The following is a 25,753-nucleotide window of genomic DNA, read 5'->3' on the forward strand; positions in this document are numbered from 1 at the left end:
TCAGTAGCTCTCTGTCTTGTGACCCAGCTTTTCCTATTCTGCACATTATTCAAGTATTTCTTTGAGATAGTAGATATTATAGGAGTCATTTCCTCGTTCAAACAGGATCCACCGTATAGCAGTGCTTCAGGAAACCTAGGGTTCAAGCCTGAGGGAAGAGGAGGCACGTCAGGGTGAGTTAGTGTGTGAGGAGTCAAAAGGGGCACCCATGGGCTCACTGGAGCCGCCCGCTGCGAAGGGACTCAGGTCTGAGCAGTTAAAGCCTCAGATGGTGTATGTGCAGCTCCTCGATTGGCATGTGAGTGCTCGGGCAGCGACTTCTCCTTTAACAGTAAGACTGTGCGGAGATGCACTGTCCACATGTCATACAGTGACTTAAAGAAGGTGCAGAGCATAAAGCAGAAGTCTTAGGCTAGTCTAAATTTTCTGTCTGCGGTGTGAGTGGTCAGCGCTGAAGCCCTGATTGTCCACTCTGCCACTACTCACCTCTGTTATTGTGCGTTCTTGTTGCTTGATGGAACCTTGTTGCTGCCTTTAGACATAATTCATGCATCCAAGTGATATTCCCCAAGAGTGACATGTTTAGTGTGATAATTATTTAGGGCTTTTTCTGTGATTCAGAAGAAGTACCCTAGCCTAATGGGTTCCTGAAGATGGGAAGTCAAGTGTCTGGCATATATTTCAGTTCCTATGAGCTTGTCATAAATATGCCACTCCAGTTTCTTGGCTTCCCCATGAAGAATATGCAGGAAAATTGATACGTCTTGCTGATAGAATTTTTTTTCTTTATTAAGTTGTTTCCATTTGTAAAGATGTGGTTCTCCTGGGGTTGATGCCAAGAAAGGAAGAGAGTGAGTAGGTTGCCTAGCATAAGAACATCCACATTTGGCAAAACTTTTCACATCATTTCCATATCAAGCATGCTCTTGTATGGCAGACACGCTGGGAAGAGTTAGTACCTACCAAGTCTGCCCTGGTTGTCAAACTCCCCTGAGTTCCCAAGACTTCTGATATCTGTAGAGATCAAGTTTTGCCACCATCATTCAGATCAGAAATTTTATCTTTCGTCTCCTCATCCCTTTGAAGCCAAGTTCATTGTCAGCTGTGGATGAAAGGAGAAATGAGAAGAAGGTCAGAGTCACAAGAGTATATAGGCACTGAAGCAACCCTGAGTTCAGTAGGGTGTAGATGCCTAAGTACCCCTGTTCCTCCAATTTTAAATGACAGGTGGGTGTTTTTTTCTGAGGGGAGACCGATAGTTGCATGTAACATTTCCAAACAAGAAAGGCTAAATGTATCACACTAAAAAGAATTGAAATAGATGAGAAGAGTATGTTGATATGCTGGGCTGTAAGAATAAGGCTCTTACTGAAAAATAATTGCATTCATTCTGCTTTCAAAAGTCTGGTCTGTACCACAGAGATTCTGATGTTTCATGAGTGGGTAAAATTCTGGGTTTATGTTTGCATTGTTTGGGTGCTGGCATGAGAAGATTGGTGGAGGTTTGAAAATAGAAAGTCATATTTGTATCATTGGAAATGCTTTCTTGAAGAAAGGTGTTTGACCATCAGACTTTATATTTCCTTAAGCTCTTTCTGAAAGACTCTTCCATAGCTGGGAAATCTGGACACGATTTTTACCCTCATTTTGATGTCTTCAAAATTGCTGCAGTTGACAAAGTTGCTATGTGATTGCCAATGACATTGCAAATGAGGCAGTTGTGCTATTGCAAAAGGGTGAGAAAATACCTAGGAACCTCTTTCCTCTAGCATGTTTTTTAGCGAGGGTTTCCCCAGACCTGTAGGGTGTTGTTTGTTCCTTTTGCTTCTTGCAAAAGCGGTGCTAATTTGTGCTTATCAGAGCACCCAGACTCAGTGTTGTCCAAGGCACCCCCCCACATCGCTAGTCTGTGGGTGTGGATTTAGCAATAGTGCTCCCTAAGCCCAGAAGGACAAGTCGCTGAGAGGTCACCACACGTAGTGGTTGAGATGGAAACGGAGGGCGAGTGTTTTCAGCTTTGCTGGGTTCACCTCATCTCCCAGCTCCTGACACGTTTGAACATTGCTGAAGGAAAAGCTTCACGTAACAGTTCTGAAGGCCTTTTGAGGTCAAGCTTAAAGAATTAGAACCAAACAGAGCTAGCATAAAGTTCTAGCTTGTAGGTAACAGCAGACTCAGAGTTTGCAGCAGTACCTACAAGCACTGCCTTAGGTTCTGAAGAGTCACCGTTTCCACTTACCTTTCCATACTGTTTTGGTGTTTGGATACATAAATAGGTGATTTCCTGGTTCTGCTATAAGTGAAATATTTTGGAAGCTAGCTGTGTCACCTCCTTCACTTCAAAATTTGTCAGCTATAATCATATGTAAGCTATACAAATGATGTTAATAGCTCCTTTTCACATGGGTTCCTGGGTTTTTAAGATATTTTCCTTTAACAGATTATGACTTTGCCCAGTCTACCCTTCTCCATTGATGCAAAACTACGAACATATTTATGTTTACCTCTGCACATGATGCCATATATATAGATTCTGTTAAGTCCATGGTCTCTGTGTTGCCAGCTTTCTGTAGGGATTGCCTGTAGTATGTCTTGGTGGGATATGTCCATGACAACAAGATTCCTCGTTTTCTAACTTGATATGGGGTTTTGTGCCATAGCATTTCACTCATTCTTTGGATACATCTAGAGGCATTTTTAAAAATTTTTATCTGTAAAATGAGAATAAATATTACTTTCCCGTTTACTGTGGATAAAAACATCAGTGTCATATAATTCCCTGAAAATTTAAGTTCTAACTGTAGAACTTTCCGTTGTCTTCAGAAACGTTTCATGGTTTTATAGCCTATCCAGAGATTCAGCAGCATATAGAAATGAGAGTACTGCTTATCTCAGTGTGTGCCAAACCACAGGGAATTCTACTTAATTAAAAGCAGTTCAAAAAGCCAAGCAGTATTTTTGCTGAGAGACATCAGACACAGTGGATGCAACACCTCACAAAGAAAAGTCTTTCATCAGCCCTGGTTTTCAGCACTTGTTATTCCTGTGCAAATGGAGAGTATATCTCTTTGTATATGGACAGCATTCTGCGAACAGAGGACATTCTCCTCTGGAGAATAAATACTCTACACCATTAAAAAATAGCATATCCTTCTAAAGATGGGTCTTTAAGTTAGCTGTGATCTCATTCAAAGGATATCTACACTTCTTGATGAAATTTGACTACTATGGCGTGTACTGTAGAGATACTTCAGAAGGTATCTTTTAAATGGTGTTGGGTACACATCTATCTTGCAGTAATACATTTCAGTGTATTACTACTGTCACTGTCAGGATCTAGGTGCCCTATGCATGTGAGTGGAATTTGTCTATCTGGATTTTTTTAACACCTATTTTAATTTAAAATATATCTCAATGAAGTATAAGTGCATAAGATGAGATCTTTAAAAACATGTCAGTTGTTTATTGTATAGGTGGATATTTATTAAACAGACAACTTTCAAACCGAAATCGAAGAAGTATAAAATTAGTGCCTGAACATCAGATTGTATATTCAGGCGACATTAATAGATCTAGGTTAGTTGTTATAGTGTTTTCAGTGACCTTTTTGGTGTGTTTTTTTTTCTTCTCATTAACTTATTTCTAGAGCCCTGTTGATGTTTTTCTGTTCAGTGATTAATTTCTTATTCTCTTGCACTGAAACTTCAGTTCAGATAAGGCCTTAACAAGTCTCTATTCTGTATTCAAAAGAGATACTGAACTAGCATTTCAACTAATTGAATTTATTAATTTTCAGGAAAAGTACGACACAAACTTTCTTTCAGTTTTGGGTTAGTGAGACTTCAGTAGTATCTCAAATAGCTAGATTTTAAGACTTAGTCCTTTCAATGTTGGATTCTTTGCCAGCTCAGGATATTATTTATCTTGTTTGCTGTTACCATTCATTCCGCTCAGTATTGTGTGGAGGATGGTGAACTTGTTTCTTCAAGGGTGTGAAAATGTAGGTTGGGCTTTGTGTAAATCAAATATCTACCTGAACAGCTTTATCACATTCTAAGAAATCCTGAATAATGACCCATTTTCCAACATACTGTCATTCACTTCTTCAAAATCTCACATTATAGAATAAGCTGACAGTTATCTCAACTTCGTATGCCCATACTTGTGTCTGCAGCATGTCCTCTGTGAGTGGACGAGGACAGCTAATTGCACATGGAAAAACTGCCCTCTGTGCACGAATACGGTATATAGCCACTCAAGACGTTTAGTGGTGGTGGTGTGGAAATGAACAAGTGTTGGGGCAAGAACAACAGTGTTCTGTGTTCAGTGTTGGGGCAAGACCTCCTTGACAGGTTAGTCTATGTCAGAACCATGGGGGCACTAATCAGCTCTAACACCTCTGCTGCCTACTCAGACCCATGGGCAAGGGCCCAGGTGCACGCGGTGGCACTTGGTAGGACATCCCCTCTTCAGGTTCCTGGAAGACCTCTCCATCTCTTGAGGCCACCCAGGATTTTTCTGCCTGAAAGGTGCACGTGGGACAGCAGTCTTGCTGCGGTTGGGTTATGCTGGTTTTGGGGCTGGCCCTGGGCAGGGAGGCAGTGTGTGGTGCTGGATGGAGTAGGTGGGCACTGGGTGCTGCTGTAGGGACCCTGAGGAGGGATTCCTTGGGCGGCTGTACTGGTAAGGTGTTCATCACTGTGCGTTTTGAGCCTGATTTTTGTTTTGCCCAAAGCCACCAGGTGTCAGCACAGGACTCAGCTGTACGGAGGCGTATTTGCTTCTGCATGGGACGGAGGTGACTAAAGGAGGTGTTTTGCGGTGAATTTTACATGGTTTCATCGTTAAATGCGGCTGAGACTGCCTGACTTCCAGGCCACGGACTGTTGAAATGATAGCCCTAGGCAGGCTTCTGCTTCTGCTCTTGGCAAGTCTCAAACTAGGCATCAGTTGCTGATTTTTTAATTTTTGGGGGGTTTTTGGATAGAACTTCTGTTCCTCAGGGATCTGGGCAGGGTCCTACTGGCAGGGATGACCTTCTTCCCCTTACTTACCCTGTTGCTCGAGGAGATGAGGTGTTGTTCTCACTTCAGCCAGTTGACAGCGTAAATACACATTTGTGTGCCTGTGCATTTCCTCTTCTACTGTATCGCCAGTCTACTCACAGCGTATGTACCGATTACATGCTGCCACACTGGAGAACAGCCTTCTCCTTTCCCTGCTAACATTATGGCTGGAAGGAAAGTCTCTTATTAAATGAGAGAAGTAGGTGAGAATTTATCTTGCTCTTGGGAGATGCTGTTTTGTTTTTTTTTTACCTTCTGCTCTGCAAAAACAATTTGTATGGTTATTAACGTACCTAAGTGTAGAAGGTGGCAATATATTGTCATTGGCATGTGGAAAGCACAGATGAATTGAACCGACATTATAGCCTAACCCGCCAACGTGGCATCTCTGGTTTAGGGATGTATAAAAGTGGTGATCAGACCATGAAGGCTTTGAAAATGCAGACAGCATGCAATATTGTGTTGCCTGAGTGGGAGCCAAAAACTATGTCTTTTGTCAAGCTAGTAGAGACTTTTGATTTTGGTTTCCTATTTAGATATACAGGCTCATTAGGTTAATGCTGGGCTTCATACAGCCTCCAGCAATTTTGTTTTATTTACTTTTTTTTTTTTTAATATGGCCACTACTTCACTCTTTTCTGTACTCCAATCTGAGAAAATTTATATACATATTTTTTACCATTCAGTCCTCTAGAGGCTTTGCAATAAAAGTGGCTGTTACAGGAATATTAACTCAGTTTAAGAAGCAGAAGATGCAAACTCTTGAGGCTCTTGTTGTGGCTAATGTCATAGCAAGCATAGTGAGGGACTGAGCTGTTTATTGCATCTGTGTGAAACAGTATTTTTCATTTTAACCATACCTCAGCGTAGGTGTCTGCCATAATCATAGCAGTTATATATTATAACTGTAGCATCTCCTGTGTCATTTACCTTGCAATAAACATGGGTGCAGCTTTCGGCAATACACGGGAAAGACAGGTAGGCAGGGAACGCACTCTGCTATTGTAACGTCCCCGACAATTCCTCAGTCTGGATGGGAAACTTGAAAATGTGCCAGTCTATGTGAGACAGGCTGTATAATGTACTTTGGGGAAATATTGTTTCAATTGACTACAATTGCTATGTGAAGTTTCTTATATTGTGAGACTGCCATTTTTATCATATTTTTAGCCTTTTCTAGTTTAAAGAGGCAGAATAAGACAGCAGGTGTCACTACAGTAGTAGCAAAAGCAAGAACAGGAAAATCTATCTCTTGCCACACTTTTACTCTTCACAGTTTTTGTCAGAGAAAAGAATCAATGGCAGCATGATGCTTGTCCTGGCCTCCTGACTGCCAGTTAATCATGAATCAGCTCGGCTTATGTGAGAATTTAGGAGCATGAAGAGCTTTTTGGAGATTTTAACACTGAGAAATAAGAGAGACAATTATTTTTCATGCAGACTAGCAAAGAAACAAGAAAAGATATTGCTTTTTGGAAATACCCTTTTGTACTTTCTGATTTTTATTCAAGCCTGTGAATTTTCAATGAAATTAAAGTGAAAACACTGAGAACCAATCATCTGTTTTAGCTTCTGTGTTTTGAACAGTATGCCTGAGGCTGCTAGCCCCTGGCTTTGTGCTGAGGCACATGAACTAACGTTGTGATACTCAGATTTGCTGGGCTCCCTGGAGCTGCTCTGACGTTAGCACCTGACCAGTGAGCCTCACTTTTAGACTCGGTTATTCCCCTTTTAGTATCCATTAAATGAAAAATCTGTGTCTGGTAAACGACTGCGGCAGGGTACTGAGGTCCACAGACTGCTGCTGAAGAGAGCATCTTCCTAAAAAGGGAATTTTGAAGTGGAATAGAATATTTACTGAAATAGAGAGTAACCAGTAAACCCAGAAACTGACCAGATGAAACTTAAGATTTTAAATATCTATAGCTTAAGGAGAGGTGAAATATAGCTACATTTACTGTAAAGTCTTCAATGTGTAAAAAGGAGCAGAAATGGAAAACTGTGAATATTCATCTAATTATTTGAAGTGAAAGGACAGGTCTGTCCTTGAGTTTCAAAGCATGCTCACTAATGGTGAGCTGAGGAAAACCTTCGCGAGGATTCCTCATTTTCTGAAGTCCAGACAGTGGGATAATATAAGTCAATCAGGTATGCTTCTTGTTGTTTTATAAAACTACTGCTCTCTCCTGACTGCTCCAGAATGGGTGGCAGTCTGTTCCAGGATGGCATTTCTTGTGCTCCTAGGAGCTATGCTTGTGTGTGGCTTGTTTTCCTTAGTACTATCCACATTTCCAGTGGGTTTTGTTTACTCCAGCCACCCTGGAGGGACAGATGAAATGTTTTACAGAACTGTGTTACTATGAAAAGAGCACAGAAAAAACTGGCAACCAAACTAAAGCCCCATAAACCAGTGTCTTGATTTGGCATTTCAAAGGGCATTTAAATATGGGCTTACATCTCAATACTTCACTAGGAAATAAAACACCTCCCAGTGCAAAATGAAGAATATAGATTACCCTAGCAGTGAAACTAATCAATTGAAATAACAACCAGCCTTTCCTAATATCCCCAAACTTTCCTTTACTAGCGTATTTTCTCTTTATAGAGTGTACTGCTCAGAATTATAGGAAAAAAAATTATAACTGGAGCTGCATGAAATTGAGGACAGTGAAACCAATTTAAGAGAAACAGATAAACCTGGAAAGCAGAATTCAGGTGAGATCTGATCCAACCTGGATCGTACCCCGAAGTTCAGAATAAACTCAGTTATGCTTTTTTAATGCTATGTCTTCATGCTGCTGGCCAAGCCACAAGCCGAACCCTTGTAGGAGACTGTTTTCACATGACTTTGAGCTTGTCTGAGAGCATTTAGTACCTGTTGCATTAAAAGGGATTTGTTTTACAACGTACCTAGTTAAGACAGATACAGGTGAATGACAAGTACCAGTTTTAAAAGTGGTCTGAACAGCTTTAGTTAATGTGGCTTTAAGTGTGGTTTTCAACTCACAATTTCAGTTGATTCTGATGCTGCAAAGGAACAGACCTGGCTGCTCGTCCATGTCCGTATCTTTTGTACCTTTAGCATTGCTGGTCGGGGGGCAGAATGGGATGGAAAAGATTACGCTGCTGAAAATGTTTTAGACCTATGTGTTTTGAAACTAGCAATTAGATTAGAAACTGTTGGTGGCAAACACTGAGCAAAATTTCTGGGTTCTATAGTTCCATTTGTCTATAGGATCAAGGACTTCAACAGAAAATAACACAGTGCCATGTTTCTCTCAAATTTTAGCTTTCTGTGTACTACTTTTCACTTTTGATATTTATATATCCTAAAAGTCTAACCTTCCTTCTAATGGGGTTATCAACTTGTGATTTAGCTACAATTTGTAAAGTGTTTAAGAGCAACTTGATTTTAATCCAGACACACCATGTGCTTTCATAGTTAGTCAAGTTATTGTAAGCTATTGCCTTAATTTTCTTGCTGAAAAGAGACTGTGTGGGCAGTATCTGTTGTGTGCTTCAACAGACAGCCTAACATTGCCTGACTAAAACTAGTCAGAAAAAAAAATCTGGTTTTCTAAGAGCAACAGCAACAAAAATATATGGGTTAAAAACAAGAACTCTGTTTTAAATAAAGTTAACATTTTGCTGAAAGTGCATACGTTGAGGGGGGAAAACTTGAGAGGTCATCTAATTTCCACATTTTAAAAATCATCCTTTAAAATTGTGGAAAAGACTTGGTGTTTTTTCATTTTTATTGTCTCAAATGGTCAGGAAGTCCACTGTAGATACAACTTATTAAAAACAATTAATGAGTTAATGAGCTCTGAGGCTAGATCATTAGGATGACAGCTTGTGAGGATGAAAGCCTTTCTCCACCTGGGGAAAGAGGAAAGTGGGTGGCCCAGCTTAGGCTGAGTTTCATGTTGGTGGGTACAATTAGGACCCCAGAAGAATTTGTGAGCTGGACTAGTTCAGGATGGCCCTGAGGTGGAGGAGTTTTATGCTAAAGGAGTAAAAGAACATTTCTGGATCTTTTTTCTCTAAAAAAGAGGGAACAGCCAAGGAACTTTGATGGGGCAGCATTGCATGAGAATCTGGAAATTTCTCGTCTGGTGAAACCCTGCAAGTAGTGACCTGAGTCACAGCAGACACTGAGCTGTGGAGTGGGAGCAGGTGGAGGGAAGCAGCAGATGCCTGCCCAGATTTCCAACACTCTTGCAATGTGAAGAGGAGCATAGGTATGCATGTGCTCCGCCATCCCTGATTTTTAAAAAGAAGTATTTTGTTCTTTCCCGTTTTCTTTGTATGCTGTAAGTCATGCAATGATAACAGGTGAAGCTTCTGCAAATAAATTTATTGGCATCCGAGTTAACATCCTCTAAACAGAAGAGAACCTTGCAGAAGCTGTGGTTTCAGATAACCCTGCACCATGAGAGAAGACTTCAGAATGCATTCTGAGTATAATGAAAATGAAAGTTTTTCCCTTGCTGTGGGAAGGATGAAACACAGAGAGTTGTGTGAGCATAATGAGAACCAAGAGTTTGCTAATAACTGTAAAATGTTACTTCAGTATTGACAGCTGCATAAACAATGAATAACCTACACTGGCATAGCAACATGCAAAGCTGATGTGGTACCACCCAGATCTTTACTTCTGGGTGGCCATTTGATAAGGACATCTGCAGGACACAGTGTCTGTCTCTTCCTTGTCTTAAAGTCTCCTTATACCCTTGAGGATCTTCAAACAGATCTCATGTGATATCGTTTCCCTGAACACATGCATTGTGTGTACGTCATTCTCCCTGGAGAGTATTGCATTATCTTGGTTTGTCGTGGTTTATCTTTGCTTCCCCACTTTTTCCTATTTTAAGTTCTGTCTATAACATCACTGTGCAATCTACCGATTCCTTTAAAGCAGCAGAAACCTCCAAACTTTGACAACCATTTCATTAATATCATAGAATCGTAGAATCATTAAGGTTGGATAAGACATTTAAGATCATCAAGTCATGTGGTAAAGAGGAATGTAGCCTTCCAGAAGATTGCAGTAACTTCGTCATTCACAAAACAGATCTGTGATGATAATAGGAGAGAAGTACATCCGCAGCTCCCTGGAAAAAGCAGAAGAAAATCATAGTGAATGCTTGAATGGTGATGATTAATTGAAACCCTGTAGTGTGAAATGAGACTTCTGAAAATACAGTTTGTGCCAATTATCATTTGTAACATGCTTGTTTCTTCTCGGTATACCCATAAACGTGAAGTCTTTTGTGCTTCAGCAAAAACGTCACTGATGCTCTGTAAAAATCTGCAAAAATGGAGAAGGAACGCTGGGAACCAAACAGTTCTGAGACTTGTGCAACAGTCTTCACTTTGATCTGCATCAAAGGTGCTTGCTTCAAAGTTATTTCTAAAAGACAGAGAATGAAATTTGAAACAGAAAAGGAAGGGCAAGTAGTGGGTGAGCCTAATGCATTAAAGAGTCTCTGTTCTCCAGACTGCTTGGTTTCTGTGTTGCAATGAATGCAAGATGAGAAACTGGGAGTAAATTAACTGGAAATAAGTAGCAATGGTAGCAATGCATTTGATCTGGCTGTTTGTGTTGTTAATCTGTTAGACTGCTGACCACAGAATCTATCCAGAGAAACGATATGAATATGTATTTGAGGAATAGAAAAGGGAGAGAAATGGAGGAGGGGAATACTCAAGGGGGAAATATTAAGCATAAGAGACATCTACAATAAACAAAAAGGTTATAAATGTGTCTTGTGTGGCATCACATCTGAGTTTCATTTAATAAATGAGCTCCCATAAAGATACAGTTCTTATCTGCAAGATTTTATAATCTTAAGAGAATTTTAATCAGTGGGCTAAGTTGTTATGATTTAACTATTCTATCTTCTGTTACAGAAAGCTACAGGATATTTATGTATATGTAAACAAGACTCTGAATTAATCAGGGTTGCCCAAATGTTTGTCCAGCTTGCTAACTGTATCTGTCAGTGTAAGGCACAGTGTCCACAGTAACTACCTCTTAGGTTTCCTGAACAATTCATAGACCTGTTGTCTAAGGAAAGAAGTACAAGGGAAGTGATGTTAAGGCATTTCTCTAACTACCTGACCTACTTCCAAAACCACCTGACAAGCTTGGGAGATGACTACTGCTGAGATGAAGACCATCTGGATACTGCTTTTGCCTTCTTTTACACAATACTTAAAAAAAAAAAGCAGTAAAAAAAAGCGTTCTGCTGAAGTGGTCAGGTAGGAAGTAATACTCCCATTTCCTACGCAAATAGCTCAGTTATGTGAAGAGAAGGCATGTGCCAAAGTTTGTAATAAAAATAACAACATATGAACAGAGTATATATTTGAATAATTTTCTATTGAAATTAGAAAATTGCTTTAAAACATCAGTAGCATTTTGAAATTATGTTCTCCAAACTCATCTTATTTCTGAAATCTGAAGCACAGAAGTCTATAAATAAAAACTGAATTGTTGACCTTTTTTAAAAACACAGGCTACTTCTGTGAGGTGTATTCCATTATTTTTGGAAGCAAATCAGGCAGTTGAATAACATTCTTGACAGTTTGTACAGGCAAGAAATCGGTACAAGCTCACTTGTCAAGAAAAAAGAATGACATTCTGTCCACCTGTAGAAGCCAGAACTTAATTTAGGCTGAAAAGTTGGGGGAAAATACATAAAAATGAATTAGTTAAAGGTAAGGAATAAAAATACAGGAATTACTGTTTCCTTATCTCTTTTACAAACTTAATTCTTCCAGAAAATGGGAGTTTTGAATTTAGGAAATGTATTTAGCAATTTCCTACCATGAATATTTTCAGGCCTAGAGTAAGTGGAAGAGGAGAATTTAATAAAAATTCTTAATTTCATAAAGCTTCTGGTGCTGGATTGCTGAGAATGTATTTTTGCAGAATCTATATCAAAAAATGTAACCAAATTTTAGTATCTCTCTGAATATATATTTAGATATAGTAGGTAATGAGACAAATGCAAATCTCCAGATTATTTTTAGTAGGTCTTTTTAATGGAAAGTGAGGAGTAACCTTTGCACCAATGATATGACTGTGGGCTTTGCCTTTGTTTTCAAGGAACTGAAGAGAGCAGTAGATAAGGACAGGTTCCTCATTAGCCAAGGAACCATCCCAATCGGGCTAAAAGTGTTATTCCTGTTGTGGTTTATAAAGAACAAGTATAAAGGGGAATCAGGTTTGTGGCTTTAATTACATACTTGTTCATGATAGATTTTTACTTTTGTCTTTGAAAAAAAAGATTAATTTTTATGCAAACATGTTTGAAATATGCTGAAATCCTAATCAAGTAAATAAATCAATAATAAGCATCATCCTTTGGGGATCTTTTTTCTTGGAACACATGGTGTTCATCAAGAAAACCCAAATCTGCCTAGATGTTTGGAGCATGCTTTGTATAAGTTGAGGAAAAAATGGAGATGAAAAAGACTCAGCTATTAAAGACTGCTTTCAGATCTTCGTGATGGCACACGTGTGAGAATTTTTTTGAAAAATAGGTCCCTCTTCCAGCTGTGAGTACTGTTTATACACATATAAACATCTAAAAATATAATGCAGAGATGGCTGTGATTTAGGGCATAAACTTGTCCTTTATCCTGAAGTCATAATTCAGTGCCACAGATATCTTTTGCCTAACTTAATATAATATCCAGAGAGGTTGAATGCAATTCCTTATCTGAATTTGGGACTTCACTTTTTCCTGGCCTATGGTAGTTTTATGTTCTTCTTCATTTGAACATGCTGTAACAGTGTCACTAGATTAGTCTTCTTCTAGTAAAAAGTTTCTGCATATTCTAGTTTTTCACTAGCCAGAATGAAAAAAAAAAAAAGGAATTTCAGAACATCAAGAGAAATCATGATGTTTTAAAACTACAGCAAATTCAGTGACGTCGTATTTTATTTTTGCTTTACCCTTCCATTCCTTGAAGATCTAGTGGTTGCTGACTGATGACCTGCATTCAGCAGATATTTTATCTACAGCACTGCATAAGGAAAATGCTTAGAAGAGGAGTAAGGCTCACATTACCATTGATAGCACGTCTGCTGCTACATCAGTTGCTTCTGATGCTGTCATGAACATTTAAACAAAGAATGATGCTGAGGTCCATCTTTGTTTTCTCCTTTGCTGTTCTTCTTGTTCATCCTCCAGCAAATAAATAAATTCAAGAAAAAAAAAATCCCAGAGAGAGATTTCTTCAGTTTTGTTTCTCAACCTTGGTTATAGTCTTGTATTGAATGCATCACAAGCAAGTTTGCTGACAATACCAAACTGGAAAGTGCTGTAAACTCCCTTGAGGGACGAGAGGCCTCGCAGGGGGGGGTCTAGGTAGATTGGAGCATTGAGTAATCAATGTATGACAGGAGATTTAACAAGAACAAATGCCAGCTTCTGCACCTGGGATGGAGGAATGCCAGGCAGAAGTCTGAACTGGGAAAGCAGGGGCTGGAGAGCAGCCCTGCAGGAAGGGGTCTGGGGGTGTTGGGTGACAGCAGGCTCAACGTGAGTCCACAGCGTGTCCTGGCAGCCAGGAGGGCAAACCCCGTCCTGGAGTGCGTCAAACACAGCGTAACCAGCTGGCCAAAAGGGGTGATTATCCTGCTCTATTCAGCACTGGTGTGGTCTCACCTTGAGTACTGTGTGCAGTTCTGGACTCCACGATTTAAGAAGGTTGTTAAGGCACTTGAATGCATCCAGAGGAGGACAACAAAACTGGTGGAAGGGCTGGAAGGCATGTCCTGTGAGGAGCAGCCAAGAGCTCTGGGCTTGCCTGGTTTGGAGAAAAGGAGGTTGAGGGGTGATCTCATTGCCCTCTACAGTTTCCTGAGGTGGGGAAGTGGAGAGGGAGGTGCTGATCTCTTCTTCGTGGGACCTGGTGACAGGATGCATGGGAATGGTTCAAAACTCCATCAGGTGGGGTTCAGACTAGATCTTAGGAACCATTTCTTTAACAAGAGGGTGGTCAGACACTGGAACAGGCTCCATAGAGAGATGGTCAATTCCCCATGCCTGTCAGTGCCTTAAAAAGAGGTATTTGGACAATGTCCTTAATAATGTGGTTTAACTTTTGGTCAGCCTGGAAGGGATCAGACAGTTGGCCTCTCCTCTCCTCTCCTCTCCTCTCCTCTCCTCTCCTCTCCTCTCCTCTCCTCTCCTCTCCTCTCCTCTCCTCTCCTCTCCTCTCCTCTCCTCTCCTCTCCTCTCCTCTCCTCTCCTCTCCTCTCCTCTCCTCTCCTCTCCTCTCCTCTCCTCTCCTCTCCTCTCCTCTCCTCTCCTCTCCTCTCCTCTCCTCTCCTCTCCTCTCCTCTCCTCTCCTCTCCTCTCCCTGGTGATAATCTATGACTTATAAAATTGTTTTAAAATTTCTTATGTTTTCCTGCTGTTCTTTTTAGACTTAGTCATGGATGAGGAGCCCTAATAAAACTTGAAAGCATGGGAGAAAGACTTCCTCATGTAGACGTAAACAAATCCTGCACTCTCAAATATTAATGAAGGAATACGTATTAATGAGTGCCCTAAAGGTCTCTTTAAAAACTTGAGAATACTCCGGACATCTTGGAATTTGCATGAGAACAGTAGCTATACTTACAGTAAGGCAGGCAATATCAGAGAATGGAAAATGCATAAATACTAATGAATTAGCGTCACAGTTTTCGCTTTCTGCAACCCCGATAGCGCAGCTATAGGAATGCTAATAGGAATACTTGAAGACTGGAAAATTTTGATGAAGCTATGATCTTGGGTGGGATGCAGCACAACTCCTGCCTTAACAGATGACCTGAAAGCACATGTGCATCCCCTAATATTGTACAGTGCTGCTCAAAAACCTGAGTTGCCAGGATGATGGTTCTTCATTATGAACTTAAATATTTGTTACCATGTATAATTATGTTGTGATTATATTTTCAATCATAAGCTCATTTTCCAGAGGATCTCTGCTGTTATAGAGGAATAGCTTGCCACCCCAGCTAGTCAGTATTTGGTCTTGCTTATTGTTTGCTTTCCAGGCCTTGCCATGTACCTTGATTTCTCTCCAACTCTTTCTTTGAACAGTTTGTAATTTCCTTAGGTTCTTTCTGTGGTTCTTGCTGTTAGAAAGTATAAATACTTTAAAAATGAATAAATTCACTAGCCTGGCTCCTCAAGGTGGGTTCATCTCCCCCACAGGATAGTTCCTTTCCATAATTCTCTGTAATGAACCAGCTCTTCCAGTATGTGGCATCAATGAGGCAGGCACTGTCCATACCACCTCCTAAGTCTGTCATTTCCAAACTTTGTGCTTGACTCCAGATCTTTATACAGTTTTGCATGTGGTAAATGTAAACTTCTCTAATCTGATCTTACAGAAAGCAAAGAATGTTACGCTTTTTATTCATTTGTTTTCCTGTACCCATTTAGGTCAGTCAGCAGCTTGGGGGTACCTATGAAGTAGTTCATATGAAGGGTCTCAAAAGAAAGTTATGCACAAATCATCTTCTTTACAATCAGTAGACAAGACTACTCTGTGGGTGGTTACTTATTAGATATGGCTCTTTGAATGGCTTTGCTAAGAATACAGTGGGAGCATTGCACTGCAACTTAATTTTATTTTTGTTTTCTCCCTTGTTCCTTAAAACATTTGTCTTACAGATGCCTTCGTGCTCACAGCCTTTTCCTTATGGCTGATGTCCCTATAAAAAGAAGGTTAAAAAGAATTGTCATGCAGGTACATGAGGTCCATTGAAGAATTGTGAGACTGCCTGTTTTTAAACAATCAGAAAACACCTCAGATTTCAAATCACAACAGGATTTATAGCATGAATGATTAAACCTAGATGAGTCCCTCTAACAATAACAAGATGGTGCTTCTGTACATGTTTTCCTGCTGTGATTTCTGTCCTTAGGTTTGACATATGAACTTGATGCACTAACACCATAAAACACTAAAAGTAACCATTTGTTTTGTTTTAAATTGGGTCCTACATGTAAATCTCTAATATATCTCTTTTGTTTACATTTATTCTTCCTTTCTTTCCCACTGCTGCAGTTCTGCAGTGACAACCTTCATCAGAAACTGAAAACTCAATCCTATAGAGCTGTATCTTTCTTTTTTTTAGCTCATTTTATGATCAGAATATGAATGTAATGGGGAGTTCCCAAGAGTTCCAGTGGTGCCAGTTAGCTAGTCTGTATCTGCATATTTATTTTTCCTTCTGGCTAAACTTCAGTGACAATATATTGCTAAAAATGTATTGTCTCCTTTGAAATATTGCAACAGTATCAGGCATTTAAATTAATACACTTGAATATCCATCTATTAGAATACTCAATAATAATGTCTTTGTACTCTGGAAAAGGTGCTATTGAAATGTCACTATTTGTTACAGCTAGCCACTGTAGCAGTGCAGGTACTGCTTTCTCACTGCTGCTCTTTCATTAGGTATTTTGGGGTGGCTCTAGATACCTCAAAATCATGGGGTATCTGTTGAGAGTAGGCAGAAGAGGGAGTAAGAACGATGTGACTTGGGTGTTAACTCCCCTCTGATACAACTGTGTACTTGACCCTTTGAGCAGGCTGTAACAGGTTTCCTTCTGCCAGCTGAAGTAGCATCCTTTATCAGCAGACAAGTTCTCCGAATTCCAAAAATAACACCTGTTTTCCCATCCTAGCTTGAAAAACAAGGGTCTGGTCCTCACTCCCTCGTTATCTTCCTGTTGCTATCCTCACTACTCTCAGCAACATGGGTATCAATGTTTATTGCACAGATAAACAAGTTGAGGATCAGAGATGGAATTTACCCAGTCAGATTGTAATTTATTTATAGAGATGGCCATAAAACAAAGGAACCAGTTCTCGGTAGTACTTTTTAAGTTAGTGTTGCAGTACTTTTTGCAAGTACTCTTATTTTACTCCTTCCATCACCTAAAAGTTCAAAGGCAACAATCTCTAAAAAGGTGAACTAGCTTTTTTTCTGTTTGCAATAGCACCAGCCTCATCTGGAGCTCTTCCTCAGAGAAGATAAAATCTGACTTGTGTGATTTAGCATTCCTTGATGTGTACAGCCATTTGGATTTCACACCAGTGAGACACTGTGCCCACAGATCATGGCTCTCTTTAGACAAAAATAAGCAGGTTCAGTTCAATGATTGAGGCACTTCTCATAAGTGAAGTTGCAGTCCCTGTGAGTTTTGTGTCCCAGGGGAGCTGCTGAACTTCAGTCTGCAAGCTCAGCTACCCTGTTGTGATGCAGGCTTGACTGGCTTTCATTACTGTGAACTCTTTTTCCCAAGCATATTGCAGTTGTCGGGTTTTTTTTTCGTCCATAAACTAGTGGTTATTTTTCCTTGTGTTTGTTTTTGGTTTTGTGGGTTTTTTTATCCCTCTTTCTTCTGGAGAAATAAGGGGAAAATGGAGTATTCAACATGAAGAAAAAAAATGGTATTTGCTGCAGTAAATGTGCTTTATAGGAACTAGCTATATGGGCAGACAGATTCAGGACTACCTGCTAATCATTCTTGGTCCTCATTGCAGGATGTCTTACATGGAGTCACCATGTTCTCAGTGAACCAGAGCTTCTGAGATTTTGTGATGTTCCAGTGAGGTCAAATTCAGTTTCTCAGCAGTAATCTTGTCCAAGGGTGTGTACTGTGGGTGTCCTGAAGTGCCATTGCCAAGGATGGACCATTTCAGAGGGTAGAAAGAGAGACACAAATCAAAACTGTAGGTGTCTCTTGCCCCTCCTGCCATATCAGGATCATTTTAGACCTCATTCCCTTTCAAGGCTTTGGGATAATCATCCAGTCAGGATTTATTCGATGTTTTTCATGGTATTTTTCTTACACTAAACACCTTTGCATTTACTACTCAAGGCAGTGGGACCTTTTGGACCAGCTGGCTGCCTGCAGGTGTTCCTCCCCATCACTGTGTACCTGTTTGTAACTTGGGGGGTGGTGGGAGAAGTTGTTGCTGGGACGGGGTGGTGTGGTGCTGTCCTGGGAATGCAGATCCTTTCACAGAGATAGCTCTTAGATTTCACTTCCATGAGGTCAGCATGATCAAAGTGGACCTATTTGACGGTGAAGTTTTCCTCCTGCAAAAATACTGTAGAGCATATATGTTCTGGTTAACAGTGAAGTAAAATAATCAAATATAGAACTATCAGTGTAGAAAAACACACCACATAGGAGATTATTCCTTTTCTTTTGCTCTTTTGTTTTTAGCAACAGACAACTTTTATTTAAGAAAGAGAGGCAAAATTAACTGGTAATGAGTTGTAGCCATACAGATGGGGGAAGTAGGTTTGATTCCCTTGTCTGCAGAGAAGGATGTTCTTCCAGAAAGTAACTCCTGAAGGGATCTAATTTAGGTGCTCTGCACCAGTTCCAGGGAGAACTTTGCTTCTTTTGAACTTAGTCTCCCAACTTATACCTAATTTAGAATCTCACGTCAGCCTGTATGTACCAGGTTGCCAATATTCACTCATGGTGACAACTTGAAACAAAATTGGCTGAGAATTGCACTGCAGTTCATGGACACATAGGAGCAATAAAATTAAGAAATTCAAATCTCTTCAACACTCCAAATACAATGCAGAAAACAAAACGGTACACTTGATACTTTTATTTGTCTTACTCAGAGGAAAACTAAGGATTATATAAGTGCAGTGGGACCAATGCTCCTCATTCTTGTTGATTATGTGTTGTCTCTGTGGGATGGCAGATGTTTTCCTGTCTTGATGTGTTTAATGTAATCGTTCCAGGAAAAAATTTTGATCCACTGATCAAAGGGAGATGTTATGTGAGCTGCAGACACGATTTCCATTCTTTTTATCAGTTTAAATGCAAAAAGGCACAAACTGCAGCCTGGTTAAAGTGCTGCTTGTTTTTCGTATTTTCACTGTCTGATGTCTGTATTGGCTCAAACATCAGGGTACATGAGGTGAAGGAAAAAGGAATGCAGTTTCCCCCTGGTGTATTTAACCAAACCAAAGTGGAGGAGTACCTGAATTCTCTCAGGTACTCTCAACAATCTGTGTTGAAACTTTTGCAGCCTTATACCCATGTCAGAGAATCTGACTGAACAAGGTTAACTGAAATCTCAGGCGTTTTGCAGAAATTTTCTCCAGTTAACATAGAAAACCTTTTTATTTTTGTGGGGGTGGAGTGAAGGAAAGAGAAAGCTGTAGAACCGTGACAGAGTTTTTACAGTGAGGAAAGACTAAGCCAGACTCTGTGTTGCACAGAATTCTCTCAGATCCCTTAAGTCAGTGGTACTTGAACGAAGTGCAGCTGTTCTAAGAGCTTGTTCCCAAAGTAATATACCCACTTCTCTTGAGCTCTGGTTCTTTCCACCCAACCCTCTTCTATGCACTACTTTCTAGCACCATGTAATGAGTCTTGAAGTCTTCAGTAAATTACATCTGCTCACTTCAGACAAAGGACACTACTGGAATTTCACGAGACAAATGCAAATGCAGTCCAGACCTGCAGTTCCAGCAGAAATGGCTTCAGCAACCTTCCTAGTAACACACCACAAACCTTTCCAGTACATGCAGTCCTCTGCTGCATGATGAATGTTACTAATAAGAACCCGATTCCAGTGGATTTTTATTGCGATGCCACTATTTAAAATGCCACCAGTATTTTCCTATTACTCCAACTGTGACTAAAGCCAGCACCAGGGAGAAGAGTATTTTCATGTACAGCTGCCATGTCTCTAGCTAAGGTCTTTTACCAGCTGGGTCACCATAGATGGTTTTACCTTGGAGGCTCTTTATGCACATACTTCCTTTCATCTACTTTGGCAACTGTCCTGCATTAATTACAGAGTGGGTAGAAGGCAAGAAGGATTTGTGCTCGTCAGTATTTAGAAGACCTTCTATTCTCTAGGCAAAGCCTAACAGATCTTGGTTATACACAAGAGAAATGAATAATGCATCTAAAACTTTGTAACTTTTCGAAGTCAGAAGAGTAGAGTGAGAGACTCATTCTTATTTATTTAATGGTTGGTTTTCAGGGTTTGTGATCCATATGCAATTATAAAATACAACACTGCAATGAACTCATTGCATCTTTCTGACAAAGCAGGATTTGAGCTTTCTTTTGAGTGACAGTTTTGAGAAAGGGCTGATGTGATTGTGATACAGATTAGAAGAATGTGACAGCTGTCCATGCAATACTGTCACATGGACAAGAGGTGATACTGTGCCAAGGGGTTCAAAACAATTGAGGAAAAAAGGCTTACAATAAAAAAAAACAAGGCCTTTTGTTTTTCCTTCCCAATTAACTCTCTGCCTACTCAGAAGCTGGTCTTGGCCTCAACTCATTTAGTAATATTAGGAGAAAAGGGAGGGAGGCAGGGAGGCAAATGTTCCAAATACATAACTTGATTGTTCATACAGTGTATGCTGGTTAACAGCATAACAAAACTTAAGGTTATGACATCTCTTTTATCAAGAACCATTTCTTCTGTGAAGACTCCAATTAAAGTTTTACCTATTTCTACCACCTACTTCAACCCAAGCTCCTTTCACTAAGATCAGTTTGGCTCTCCTGCAGTGGCTGGTAGTTCCCACCTGGTGAGGATTCTGTTGTCTAGTTCATCTGTTTTTCAGCCAAGTGAAGACTTTGTGTCCTGGATTCTATGCATTGCAATTTGGCTTTTCAGTAGTAAGTGTTGAATGGATCTGCTGTTCTTATCCAGTGCTTTACAGAGGGTTGAAAAGTAATATCTCAAAATAGTGAATACAACCCTTACAGCGTCATTGCCACAGAGACCTCTTTACTTTCTTGGCAGTGTGTGCTGATGCTATACTGGTTCAATGACCTGTATGTTCCTGAAGAACCTTCAGAATCCCAGCTTCCAGTTGTTTTGCTTGCTATATCGGATGTGCATGAAACCAATCGAAAGCACTGTGTCTCAGTTTATCCAATTTCTGGTTTGTATTTTAGCTTCTTTCTACGTACATAAACTAAAACATTCAATGAAATGTGCCCAGATCTTAAGCGGCAGCATTTCTCTCCCATTTTTCAGCCCCGACTTTTCTAATGAGAACACCATCATTGATCAAACAAAAGGCAAGCTGAATTTTATTCCACGTCCCAGCTTATTTTAGACATGTATGAATTATGCCCGAGTAAAGCCAAATGGTTGCATGTCACTCCTTAATCTACAAGGGATGATTATGTTTTCATTAGGAAAAAGAGCAAACTTGCACATACTATTGTACTTATTAATGAAAAGAAGTATAGAGTTCCTTATGCCACCAAAGCTTCTTGAGAATAGGATTCGAATATCTTTACAGAAAGGATTATATTATGTAGTATCTTAAACAGCACAGGCTGGACTCTAAGACCCAGGAAGACTACGAATTTTTGTTTCCCTGAAATAAATGGGAAATTTGTTGCAGACTTGTGGAGTGTTCGCAGGGCTTACATTTGGCGGACTAGCTTCTATAACAACAACAGCTCAGATAGGAATAGTCAGTGTGGTGTGTTTAATTCCCAGACACTGAGGGAGTGTTTGCCCAAAACTGATCATGTTGGAGATGATGACTATTGGCTGGATTAAACAAGCACCTGGGGAATTACAGAAAGACCCCTGAAACAAAGAAAGTGTCAGCTTAAAAAGAAGTCTAGGAGCAGCATGACAGGTTGCAGTGGTAGAAGGGACCTTAGCGTGTGAACAGATGCAGTCAAAGTTCAGGGTGACACCACCTGAAGCTACCTGGGTGCCCAACCCAATTCTGTTCACCCAGGCAGTGCACCCTCCCATGGGGTGCTGCGAGCAGCCTCTCCCACTGCCCAGGTGCTGGAGTACCAAGAAGGACCCATGCTGGGGCGCTGGCTGGGAACCTGCATGGTGGTTCCACCCCAGAAGGGTGTGCAGTTGGGGATCCCAGGAAGGGTAAGACCCCATCATGTGGGGGCTTCCCCAGAGGAGGCTGCAGGGGATTGCACTTCTTGGGATTAGTTACAGAGGGGTGCTCAGAGGTTTGGGGGTGTTTATCAGCATTTTCTAAAGGGCTCCTGATGTGGTTTATTTGTTGCATTACTGACACTGACCTTGAATGTGTAGCACACTGATTGCCAGTTAATTAAATGTCATTAATAAATGAATAAACTGCTTCAATCCTGATTTCGTTTAACAAGATGAACATTTTTTCTCTGTGATACAGGATTTTTTCAAGTAACTGAGCAGAGCAAGGGCAGACACAAAAAGCCGGGAAGCTTGTTAGAAATTGTATATACATACAGTTTGCAAGTGCAGAAGTGATCTCTCTTTGGACATCAAAGATTGTATGCCAGCAATTTTTGCTCTATACATGTCTGAAAGTCCGAATTTCAAGGATGGAGTCCTTTCAAGGGAAGATGCCTGATATCTGCAAAACACACTTTCTTATTGGGATGGCCTACAGCGTTTTCCTAAGACTAACAAAACATAACGGACATTTGGATCTACTTGGCTTACAAAGCTGGTGACTTGCAATATGCAGAAAAATAATGAGGACAGTTACTATTCTTTCCCTTCCCTTCCCTTCCCTTCCCTTCCCTTCCCTTCCCTTCCCTTCCCTTCCCTTCCCTTCCCTTCCCTTCCCTTCCCTTCCCTTCCCTTCCCTTCCCTTCCCTTCCCTTCCCTTCCCTTCCCTTCCCTTCCCTTCCCTTCCCTTCCCTTCCCTTCCCTTCCCTTCCCTTCCCTTCCCTTCCCTTCCCTTCCCTTCCCTTCCCTTCCCTTCCCTTCCCTTCCCTTCCCTTCCCTTCCCTTCCCTTCCCTTCCCTTCCCTTCCCTTCCCTTCCCTTCCCTTCCCTTCCCTTCCCTTCCCTTCCCTTCCCTTCCCTTCCCTTCCCTTCCCTTCCCTTCCCTTCCCTTCCCTTCCCTTCCCTTCCCTTCCCTTCTTCCATGGCCTTGGGTGTTTACATAATGGTCTGCTTCTGGGCATGCTGTTGAAGGAAGAAGGATATGGTGGGGTTTTTTCAAGGCATAAAATATGTATGACAAAGTTTTTCTTATGGAAGAAGCCTGAGGGATCTGCTCAGCTATTTCTCATGCAGTGTGTGACTAGGTTTGAGACATTTGGGTGAGGCTTCCGGCTGTCGCATTACTGACAAGGATAAAGAATTGCTGTTTAAATTTGAGTTGTCCCTGATTGTTCATTCTTTCTGCCATATTCCATGGTTTTTTGTTTTGCTTATTTTCTGTCCGACTGTATTGTCACTTGTAATTTTTTATACTCTACCTCTTTGGCCCTGCCTAACAAAGCTTAATGAAGGAGCTAGTGCTGGTAGTATCAAGCACGCCAAATTATTCCTTTCTGTCTCTTTTTGCCTGTATCTTCCTCCTGGTTTTTATTCTTTACAGCTCCTGCTGCCTTAATGGCATTGAAGTTTATTCTGTGCAAGAAAAATTTTGAGTATATTCTTTTAGGATTTGGTTAAATGTTACACAAATGAAAATGTTTGACAATGAAGTGTGAATAATAAAAGCAGAAAACTGGTAACAAAATACCATGGGGCAGGTGGAGACAAAACTGCAGTGTGATGCCTAGTTAGGGGAAAAAAAATACACAAGGGAAGCATGGAAGAATAGTAGGCATTGTAACCACCTCCTAACTGGAAGTTGAAGTTTACCCAGCCGTGAGAAAGAGGGTATCATTGCTTCTGCAAGCAAGAATGCAGATGCAGTGCAGATGATTTGCAAGCAAAAGGAAGCACAGCTAAATGGTAGGGACAGTTCGTCTGCAAAAAACTTGTATATACTGTTGAATGCACATAGCTTAGAACTAACTTCTGTCTACATCCACAAACTTTCCTACTCCATCGTGGCTTCAACATCATTAGCACTACAATGAATCAAAAGTTTGTCAATAGTTAAAAAACATAAGTATGCATGTCCAACCAAAATCTCTGGATTCACTAGGGTGTTTTATGTTTCTTATGCTCCTATTGTTTGGTTTATCAAGGGTTAGACATGATTGTTTTTGAACAAGCAAACTGGCACTATTGCCCATGTAGCACTAAGTTAATGATACAACACTGTTGTAGTAGGGAAGAAATCCTAGTCTTTAAATAAAAAGAATAGCAAGGACAAAAGCCTTAGACTGAAACCAGGGGAGAAATTTCAAGGTAAACACTAAGGCAGTATTTCTTTTTGTAGTAAAACTGAAGTGATACCATCCTTTTTGTGAAAGGTTCATTCATGTCTTGATGTGTCTTTGAGTTCGCAATGAGGAAATTTCCTTCCTCAGTATGCAACTATGAAAAAAGATGTCACCTGTTAATGAAAACAGTTTGCATCTAACAGAAAATGTAGTTCTTAAAATGAAAGTTTGTGCCTCTCTGACATTCAAAGCATGGTTTCTCTGTTTTAGCCAGTGGCTTCTTTGTTGAGCTCTTCCAGAATGGGTATCATCAGGCTGCAGCAATGACTCAGAAAGCAGTGGAATTTGTACGAAGAGGTGGTATGAACTTGGCTTACTGACTGTAAAGCTAGTCACCTGACTGGAAACAACGTAGAAGAAATACCGGCTCGCACAGGAGACAGTTCTGGGATTTTCTTTAAAACTACATAGAGAAAGCGTCAGGGAAACAAGGTATTGGTATTGCCTTGATACAGTGCCATGGCAAAGCACATGGAGCTCTGCTGAGTAATGAATGCTAAAATTACCGTTGACAGTAAGGCCTCTGACTATAGTCATGCTTCTGAAAATAAATGGAAATGTAATGTTGTTTCTTAATCGTGTATTCCTCAGCCCAGCGAGACACTGTCTCCCAGAAATACTGTTTGGACAAGTCACTGAAGGGATTTAAAAAATGTCCATGTGCTTTAATAATGTACTCAGCAACACATCAATAGATAGTAATTAATTGTCTTTCATCTGTCAGATTTTATTTCAGGGTTCTGAGCTAGCAGCATTAGTCTCTTTTCTCTTGCTGGCCAGAATTTTCTGTTACAGGATTTTAATTTTAATTATTGTTTGTCTTAGACACCTAGAATAATGTCAACCCAAATCCAAAGAAATTCTTAGGCTGACCAGTTTTAAAAAAATATATATTTTTTTTAGTTTCACAGATTTTAGTATTACTGTAGTCACAGTGGATACAAAATTGAAGAGGTAACACTGAAAAAACATGTCTGGGGTATTTCTGTTGTGATCCCAGATATCTGACTTTAGAACTCTAAGAGACAACATTAATATTAATGGAGTTAATAGAATAAAATACAATTCTATATTAATTTGTGAATCTGTGTCAGAATGGTGTTATAATTTATAACTGCAAATGGACAGAAATAAAACTGTATATATTCAAGTGGATTCTGTGGTACTCAAGGGTTTTGTCCTGCAAATTTCTAGAAAATTATTTTGAAGAGAAATTTAGATCCTTGATACTAAACTGAGACCTGACTTCTGTTGTTTTATACTTTGGCATTAAAGTCGGAACTCTTGTTGGAAAACAGTATTGTGTCTTTAGGTGCCTACCATAAACAAGCAAAAACTTGATTTCGACGTTGTGTCCTTTTAGAGAATACTGCTATGGGAGTGAGCAGTGAACGAAGAAAGCACCTATCACTTGTTTTAAAGTATTTTGTGGCAGACATACAATAAATGTCCATCTTCCCCCACATCCCCAATGAAAAACATTCTATAAATCAATTTG

Source organism: Phaethon aethereus (assembly GCF_964289735.1).
Source record: "Phaethon aethereus genome assembly, chromosome: Z".
NCBI classification, from domain to species: Eukaryota; Metazoa; Chordata; class Aves; order Phaethontiformes; family Phaethontidae; genus Phaethon; species Phaethon aethereus.